At 38.4% G+C, this 9,886-nt stretch overlaps 1 pseudogene; it reads right to left on the reverse strand.

Annotated features, from left to right (window-relative positions):
* Window positions 1-1,657: 1,657 nt before the first annotated feature.
* Window positions 1,658-3,536, reverse strand: LOC102810571 (annotated as a pseudogene).
* Window positions 3,537-9,886: the final 6,350 nt, after the last annotated feature.

Below are 9,886 nucleotides of genomic sequence, written 5' to 3' on the forward strand. Positions count from 1 at the left end.
TGTGTGTGTGTGTGTATGTGTGTGTTAACTATCCATGATGTAATTTTTTTTCAAATGCAACTATAATATTAGCAATTGAATGCAAAAGTTATGTATGTCATTTAGTGGCAAGAGATGAATATGCCTATAAAATATTTAGTGGAAGCAGGGTACTAAGATTTTTACTATATACCATGTTTTCTACAAAATGAATATTCCACATATTCTAAAACAGAGAAAATGAGTCCGTGTACTTATTATTTCACTGACCAATGTAAAATTCTGTTGATCTTTCACAAGTTAAAATTGACTTTCATCCATTTTGCATTACTTGGTTGCAATCTGCTCCATGTACCAACAGGTAACAGTATTTACCTCTATTCACTTTAATGACTGTTTCTCCCTGTGCCTCCCACTACCTTCATCTTTCCTCTGCTAGCCACCCTCTTATTATATTGCCTGCTCTATCACCCATGTTAACATGTGTCTACCCTCTATCCCATGAATAAATTTCCCTCCCCCACCTCCATAACCATCGTAGTTGTTTTTTTGTTTTTTTTTATCAATAAACTTTTTTTTTTTTCTTTTCCAGCCTTTTACAACATTGGTCTCACAGTATTTATCCTTTTGTGATTGACTAATTTCACCCAGCATGTCTTCTAGTTTCAACCATGTTGTGAGGTGTTTCACAGATTCATTATTATTCTTCAATGTTTTGTAGCATTCCACTACGTGTATGTACCAAGGTTTGTTTAGCCAACCTTTTGTTGATGGGCATTTAGGCTGTCTCTCTCTTTTTGATCTGTCTCTTGTAGACAGCATATCGAAGAATCCTGTTTTCTTATTCATTCTGCTCTCTATGTCTCTTGACTGGTGCATTTAATCCATTTACATTCAGCGTAATTATCAATAGGTCTAAAGTGATAGCTGTCATTTTTCTCTGGTTTTTTTTTTTTTTGTAGTACTGCTGGGTTCTTTGTTCCATATAATTTTCCATGCTGAGTTAATTTTATTTGGGGGGTTTCCTGTTATTTTCATTTCTGTTATGTTAATGTTATCTAAATCTTTCTGATTTTCCTCTTTTTAAAATTTTGGTGTGCAAGTGTATTATTTTTTTTGAGGTTATCCTCTAATTTATTAATTTTTTCCCAACTCAAAACTGTCTGCTTTATATTAAAATCTACTTGACCTGATTGCCATTTAGAAGTTCTGTATCTACACTGTTCCTCTTTTTGCTTTGCAGTTGATTTCATTATACATTGATATCTTTAGTTCCTATTTTCAGTCTTGTAGATATGGCACTGTAAGATAAGCACTGGACTACTATTCACAAGGTCAGTGGTTCAAACCCACAAGCTGCTTCTTAGAAACATCATACAGGGTCACTATGAGTCGGAACCAACTCCAAGGCATTTAACAGCAGGTTTGTTTTATTTTTTACAATTTTAAATACAACTTTATTTACAACATTGCATTTTCCACTTAAGATACAGTGCTAATAAAGTGCAATGTTACTTTCTTTCCCTATGCTCTTAACTCAATATTCAAGTATTAAGAATGCCCAGAAATTTAGTATAGTAGTTCTACTTTTTAAAACTGCTATTGAATGTACTACAAATTTGGGTCCTTCAGTGTTTTACTGTGGAACATGCTAAGGTATCTATGCTTAGATACTGGCTTAATCAACCTCCTCAATAGTAGGCCCAGAAGAGGCACCATCAGATGGAGGAACTCCACCTCCAGGGAAGCCCCCAGGCATGCCTCCTGCACTCGGATACAAGTTGGTAATGATGGGGTTGCAGACTTTCTCCAGCTCTTTCTGTTGATATTCAAATTCTTCTTTCTCTGCAGTCTGATTCTTATCAAGCCAGTTGATAATTTCATTGCATTTATCAAGAATCTTCTGTTTGTCTTCTTCATTGAACTTGCCTTGAAGTTTTGCATCTTCAATAGTTGCTTTCATATTAAATGCATAGGATTCAAGGGAATCTTTAGAGAACACCTTATCCCGCTGTTCCTCATCTTCAGCTTTGCACTTCTCAGCTTCCTGAACCATCCGTTTAATGGCGGCCCTTGTCGTTAGTGATGGTAATCTTGCTCTCTTTTCCAGTACTCTTACCCACAGCAGACACATTGAGGATACCATTGGGATCAATATCGAAAGTGACTTCAATCTGAGGAACACCACGGGGTGCAGGAGGTATGCCAGTAAGTTCAAATTTGCCAAGCAGGTTGTTAACCTTGGTCATGGCACGTTCACCTTCATAAACCTGAATGAGTACCCCTGGCTGGTTGGCAGAGCAGGTTGTGAATGTCTGTGTCTGCTTGGTAGGTATGGTAGTATTGTGCTTGATGAGTACAGTCATGACTCCACCAGCAGTTTCAATACCAAGGGAAAGAGGTATGACATCCAGAAGCAATAAATCTTGAACATTTTCAGACTTGTCTCCAGATAAGCTGGCTGCCTGGACACCTGCACCATAAGCAACAGCCTCATCAGGGTTGATACTCTTGTTCAATTTTTTTGCCTTTGAAGAAATCCTGAAGTAGTTTCTGAATCTTGAGAATATGGGTAGAGCCACCTACCAGGACAATGTCATGGATCTGTGACTTGTCTAGCTTGGCATCCCTAAGGGCTTTCTCCACAGGATCCAGGATGCTACGGAATAGGTCCATATTTAATTCTTCAAGTCAATATCTTCATACAGAGAATCAATCTAAATACTGGCCTGGGTGCTAGAAGAGAGTGCACTTTGCACGTTCACAAGCAGTGCGGAGGCGGCAGACAGCCCTCTTACTCTCACTAATGTCCTTATGCTTGTGCTTAAACTCAGCAATAAAATGGTTGACCATTCGGTTGTCAAAGTCTTCTCCACCTAAGTGGCTGTCTCCAGCTGTGGATTTGACCTCAAAGATTCCGTCTTCAATAGTGAGGACTGACACATCAAAAGTGCCTCCTCTTAAGTCAAAGATCAGCACATTTCTTTCAGCACCAACCTTTTTGTCTAAGCCATACGCAATAGCAGCAGCAGTTGGCTCATTGATGATCCTGAGTGCTTTGAGGCCAGCAATGGTTCCAGCATCTTTGGTGGCCTGATGCTGGGAGCCAGTAAAGTAGGCTGGACAGTGACAACCGCATTGGTAACAGTCTTTCCAGGGTAGGCTTCTGCAATTTCCTTCATCTTTGTTGGAACCATAGAGGATACTTCCTCTGGATAGAAACTTTTGGTCTCTCCCTTATATTCTACTGGACCTTGGGCCTACCTGCAACATTCACCACCATGAATGGCCAATGCTTCATATCAGACTGGACAACAGCGTCATCAATTCATCTTCCAATCAAACGTTTGGCATCAAAAAGTGTTAGTAGGATTCATGGCAACTTGATTCTTTGCAGCATCACTGATCAACCATTCTGTATCAGTAAAAGCAACATAGATTGGGGTGGTTCGGTTGCCCTGATCATTTGTAATGATCTCCACTTTCCTGTGCTGGAAGACACCCACACAGGAGTAGGTGGTGCCAAGATCAATGCCTACTGCACGTCCCTTAGACATGATTGCTCAGCAGAGGTCCCGATTAGGTGAAGAAAAGCAGACCGCAAGGCTGCCTCCATGCAAAATGAGCTTGTTTTACTTTAAATACATCTATAACTGGATTAAGTTCTGGGTGGTGTTGTCATGTATGGTAATCTCAGGTTGTTGTCTGCTGTTGTTGGTTGTCAGTCTAAACAATACCCTTTAGCATTTTTTAAAAGTTGGTCTAGTCATTACAACTTTCTTTCATTTCTGTTTATCATGAAATGTCCTAATTTCACCATCATATTTGAGGAACAGCTTTGCTGGGTATATGATTCTTGGATGACAATTTTTTTCTTATAAGAGTTTTGTATATGTCATCTCACTGTCTTCTTGCATGCATGGTTTCTGCTGAGAAATCAGAGTTTAGTCTTATTGGTTTTTCTTTGTAGGGAACTTTTTGTTTTTCCTGAGCTCCTCTCAGGATTCTTTCCTTGTCCTTGGTTTTGGAAAGCTTGATTATGATGTCTTTGTTATTTTCTTTAGGGATCTATCGTGTTTGGGGTTCATTCAGCTTCTTTTATGCTTGCCTTCTCATCTTTCATGATGTTAGGAAAGTTTGTGTCACTGTAAGATAAGCACTCAACCTCAAGATCAGTTTGAAACATAAGGTGGATTGTTCAAACTCACCAGCCGCTCCTCTGATCACCAAGGTATAGTGGGAAAAAAGATAAAAATCATACCTTTCCTCTCTTCTGTGTGAATCTGCTCTGCCAGGCCTCCTTTTTTTTTTTTTTTTTTTTCCTTCAGTTTTTATTGTGAATTATGTGATAATTTATGTGGGAGAACAATATCTTTGCATTCGTCCTATTGTATTTCATTTCATTGCAATGATTACAATCTCCTGCATGCATCATCAAACAACCAAAGGGTATACCCGGCATGCCTGCCCCCCGGGCCACCAGTACACAGTCCCTCTCCCTCCCTGAGCCAGAGTCCCCAGCCGCTCCTTCTCTCCACATCATCATCTCTGCCTCCATCCCTGGTGTCACTGCTTCCCTGGACAGGGACTAGCACTTTGCTTTTTTCCCTTGATGGTTCCAGGGATCTCTGCTCCTCTGCCAGGCCTCCTTCTGCTGCCAAAGCTGCTCACAAGATGGCCGGGCTGCATCTGGACAGTCAGTCACCAGTCATTCTCCCTTTCTCACCAGCCCTGCATGGCGTCTCCTCCCAGTAAGTACTCCATTCACCTCTCTAACCTTTCTTCTGATGTTCAGAGTGCTGTAATTTTCATCTGTGTTTGTTTTATTTGGTCTCTCATATCTTTGTTGTAGAGGGTCCTTGTAGTGCATCTCTGCCTAATCCATGATCTTTCTGGAAGTCTGCTCCTGATTATACATTGCATTTGTGTTCCAATTCGCTTTAGGGGAAAGGTATTTAGTATTCTTATGTTGCTGTAGTTATTAGTTGCCGTCTAGTTGAATACAACTCATGGTGACCCCAATGTGTGCACAGAGCTGCTCCATAGGATTTCAAAAGCAGACCACCAGGTCTGTCTTCCAATGTGCTGGGTTTACTATTTTGTGGTTAGCAGTCCTGTGCTTATCTTATAGTGCCACACAGGGAGTTTGTAGAATGACAGTACAAGTCATTAAAATACCAGCACCAGATCACTCAGATTGATTGACTTCTCCCTAGTTTCAAACTGCACTTAGAACAAAGGCCATGGCACCTCCATAGACAACTGTGAAAAATTCCCAGAGCCCAAGGTTGGCCTGACCGACTGCTGTAATCGCAGATGAACCAAATCCAGAATATGCCACAAAGTAACCACAGATCCACCTGCCAACTCCATGGACAGACAGAAAGCTGCTCTTACAAATTCTTCAATGATTTCATTATAGTTAAACTGCTGAACAATATCTATTTCCATACATAATAAATAAGGTCAATGAATCTTTTGTGAATCTTTGTTGTGCAGTGAGGGTTTTTGAGTCTCTTTAGGGATGAAACATTTCATTGTACAGTTTGTGATCATTAAAGTTAGGAGTATTTAACTTCAACACTCCACCACTCATCTGTCAGTGTAGTGACTTGAGTGTTGCTGTGATGCTGGAAGCTTTGCCACTAGTATTTTAAATACTGGCAGGGTCACTCATGGTGGACAGGTTTCAGTGGAGACCAGGAAGAAGGAGACATGGATTACTGCTGAATGTTTAGCCAGTGAAACCTTATGGATAGAAGCGGCACATTCTCAGATATAGTGCCAGAAGATGACAATATTATGAACAGAACTAAAATATTTTCAGATACAGTGTTAGAAGGCAGTCAGAATAGACTGGGGAAGAGCTGCCTCCTCAAAGTAGAGTTGATCGTGATGATGCGAACAGAGTAAAGCTTTCGGGACCTTCATTTGCTGTGGGGCACAACTCAAAATGAGGAAAATCAGCTGTAAACAACCATTAAGAATTGGAACATGGACTGTACAAAGTATGAATCTAGGAAAATTGGAAGTTGTCGAAAGTGAAATGGAATGCATAAAGATCAATATCCTAGGCATTAGTAAGCTAAAATGGATAGTGGCCATTTTGTATCTGATAACCTTATGGGTACTAGCTAGGAACGCTAATTTCTTAGATGCCTTCACACCTTCTTCATCAGCTATATCTACATTGTTTAACAAGGAAAATCTATTTGAAAGAACTTCATACATTTTCTCCCTTCTTTTCATGCAAGAGTCAAGTGTGCCAATGAGGGTGTTGTTGTTAGGTGCCATCGAGTTGGTACCAACTCATACCAACCTTATGCACAACAGAAAGAAATACTGCCTGATGCTGTGCCAATCTCACTATCATTGCTACCCTTGAGCCCACTGCTTCTGCCATTGTGCCAATCCATCTTGTTGGGAGTCTTCCTCGTTTTCGCTGACTCTCCACTTTACCAAGCATGTTGGTATAGTGTGTGGCTAACAGGAATTGACCTCTGGTACAAGGTAGGTGGTTCAAGCTCACCAGCTGTTCCTTGCTTCTTTGTAATGTTTCTATGATGGTGAACTGCTTGACGATCAGTAGTTGTTTAGGGGTATTTTTCAAAATTAAAAATCATCTCTTAAATTATGTTGATGACTGGTAGAGATCTGAACATGTCTTTACATTTACTTCTGACTCCTGAAGAATTTAACTCATCTGGTGAAAATGCTGCAGTATATTATTCCACATAACCAACATAAGTATATACTCTATGGTTTGCATTCTGTTGCTAATGTTCTCAGTTTCTCCTCTGGTATCTCCCTTTTGTGTCTGGTCTTCAGCAATATTTTCTAAGGCACGTAGTATCTGAGTGTAGGATTACAGACTGCACCCATTGCTACTGTCAACATGTATTAGAAAGACATTTTAATACTCAATCATTGCCTAAATATATTTTTAAAACTGTTCATCATTGAGAAGAGCCTGCAAAAAAGATGTGTAGACTAACTGAACAGTAGAAAAAAATCAACTGCTTCCAGACAATTTACAGCACTATAGTGTCATGTAAGATTAAGTGAATGCACTGTACATAAAATGAAAATGGCATATTTATATGTTCTAAAATTAGCTGTTGCACCCTTTCATAATACCTTGACATATAAGTATTGTCATAGTACTGACCTCTGCATTAAGAAAAAACAATTTTGCAAACTTCACATAAATAATGAAGTACTGGATTTGCAATTTCTTCACCAGGATGATTTTTTAAGCTAGTAAACATGATAAATTACTCAACAGGTTTTCCATATGTTAGAGATACATTTCTTAATACATCCTTAGCCAATCTGCATGAGTAAGATCAGGAGTGGATTCTATAAACTGAAATATCAAGCTATACTTATTTCACTGAAACTGGATGATTGAACTTTGATCATTTACTAAGTTTATTAATTCTTCACACGTTGCTTTAGACATACAAAGGGGTGTCAAAAAGTTTGTGGAAAAATTCCATTATCTTTAAATTCCATTTTTTCAGGAACTTCATATGTAATGGGTTGGCCTTTCTTGTATTAGCATATTTTGAGATCTGATCTACTAAAAATGAACCAAACTGAGTAACAAGTTCAAGTAAATTCCCCAAATTTCCATTTTGTGGGGATCCAACATTTAATTTCTTCCTAAAAAGATAGTCCTGATCTTCAGTGATCATTATAATGACAGCAACAACATGTTACAAAAATAACTATTACTGACATTCTTCATTAATTTGTATTTCCATTTCATGAATTAGCCAAAATCATGTGTCAAGAATTGAACTGTGTACTCCAAAAATATGTGTCAACCTGGCTAGTGCATGATTTTCAATGGTTTTGTAGCTATGTAATGATGTGGTTTGGCAATTATGTTGATTTAATTGTACCTCATAATATGGTCTGATATAATTATCCTCCATTTGTAATGTGTTGTAAATCCTAGCCTCTGTGATGTTAGTGAAGCAGGGTACAATCTAGAGGATTACATTGTATCTCCTTTGAGATATAAAAGAAGTTAATCAAATTAACTTCATTTTTCTTGGATCAACTATCAACACTCATGGAAGCAGCAGTCTAGAAATCAAACGACGTATTGCATTGGGCAAATCTGCTGTACAAGACTTTGTTAAAGTGTTGAAGAGCAAAGATGTCAGCTTGAAGAATAAGGTGCACCTGACCCAAGCCATGGTATTTTCAAAAACCTCATATGCATGTGAAAGCTGGGACAGTAAATAAGGAAGACTGTATTAGAATTGATGCATTTGAGTTACGGTGTTGGAGAATATTGAAAGTGCCATGGGCTGCCAAAAGAACCAACAGATCTGTGTTGGATGAAGTACAGCCAGAGTGCTCCTTGGAGGCCAGGATAGCCAAACTTCGTCTCTCATACTTCAGACATATTGTCAGGAGGGACCAGTCTCTGGAGAAGGATATCATGTTTGGTAAGGTGGAGGGTTAGAGAAAAAGAGGAAGACCCCAAACAAGATGGATTGGCCAAGTAGCAGCATCGATGGACTCAAGCTTTGGCAACATTAGTGAGGTTGGCCCAGGATCAGGCAGTGTTTCATTCTGTTATGTGCATCAGGTCGCTATGAGACAGTACCAACTCGATGGCACCTAACAACAACAATCAGATTAAGCAGATATCAGAGGGACCTCAATATCATCAAGAACGAAAAACCAGGAATGGAGTGAGTCCTTTGGACCCGGTGTCCCTGAGCTGAGAAGCTCCTAGATTCAGGGGAAAATCAAAACACAAAGAGATAGCTCTGTAAGAACACTGGGACCACAGTGGTTGAAAGGAGACAAGGGCCTCCCTTCAGAGATGATAAGAGTGAGAAAGCCTTTCCCTAGAGCTGGTGCCCCATCTCCAGAACTGTGAGGGAATACATTTCTGATTGTTTAAGCCATCCATTTCTGGTACTTGTGATAGCAGCACTATATAACTAAGACATCATGTCTTCAGTTTAAATAGGACAGCATATATCTCTGTGAACTGAACTGCTTTCATTTTCATCAGTCATATTTGAGTTGTGCTAATCACTAAATCCATTCATAGTAAATTGAGAAGTAAATTATTTAGGATTCAATAGTTTACAAACAAAATAATATTGAAGAACCAATTAATGGAAAATATAGTAGCCACCCACTTTTATAATTTTCACCATGAGCTTTGCACCCTAGAAATATATCCTGACTATATAACCTTGTTTGTTTACCATCCAGAAATTTTCAACACAAGTTTTCAAATGATCCATTGCAATGTTGATAAACACTTGCCTTTTTCAATCCAATAACTTACATCATTAAAAGAAAATTTATTCTGCAAAGCAGGATCTATAGTTTTGCTATTTATGGAGTCTGCAGATAGGACAATTTCAGATCCTAAAATAGTTTATCTTTCTACACTATTATTAAGACTTTTTAACTAATAAAGTAAGGAGTGGATGCAGAATTTGGAGTGAGTTCTATTATATTTGTATTGTGATTAGTAATTTCAACACTAGTGGCACAGTACAACAACCTAGTACAACATACTCAAGTATTCAATGGGGTTAGTCTCTTCTGATTCATTACATTCTAAAAAGGAAATTAATTTTGGAATTGTCTTTAGAAATTCACAAATCCGTTTTCTTTTTATCTTCTGTGAGCTTTTGTATTTGCACTCCACTTAGTTTTTGCCATTTCATTTTACATGGATATAAAATTATGTCACTTAAAAAATTTCATTCTCCTGTAGTAAATGCATTTGAATAACTGAAAATAAATAAAACTTACAAATCAAGTAACACTTATAAAAATAAAAATTTACTTTTGAATTTCGATATTCACATCAAAATTTATATTTGAACATTATTGTTGTTGTTAAGTGCTATTGGATCAGTTC

The sequence above is a fragment of the Chrysochloris asiatica genome, unplaced genomic scaffold, assembly GCF_000296735.1.
Source record: "Chrysochloris asiatica unplaced genomic scaffold, ChrAsi1.0 scaffold00038, whole genome shotgun sequence".
NCBI classification, from domain to species: domain Eukaryota; kingdom Metazoa; phylum Chordata; class Mammalia; order Afrosoricida; family Chrysochloridae; genus Chrysochloris; species Chrysochloris asiatica.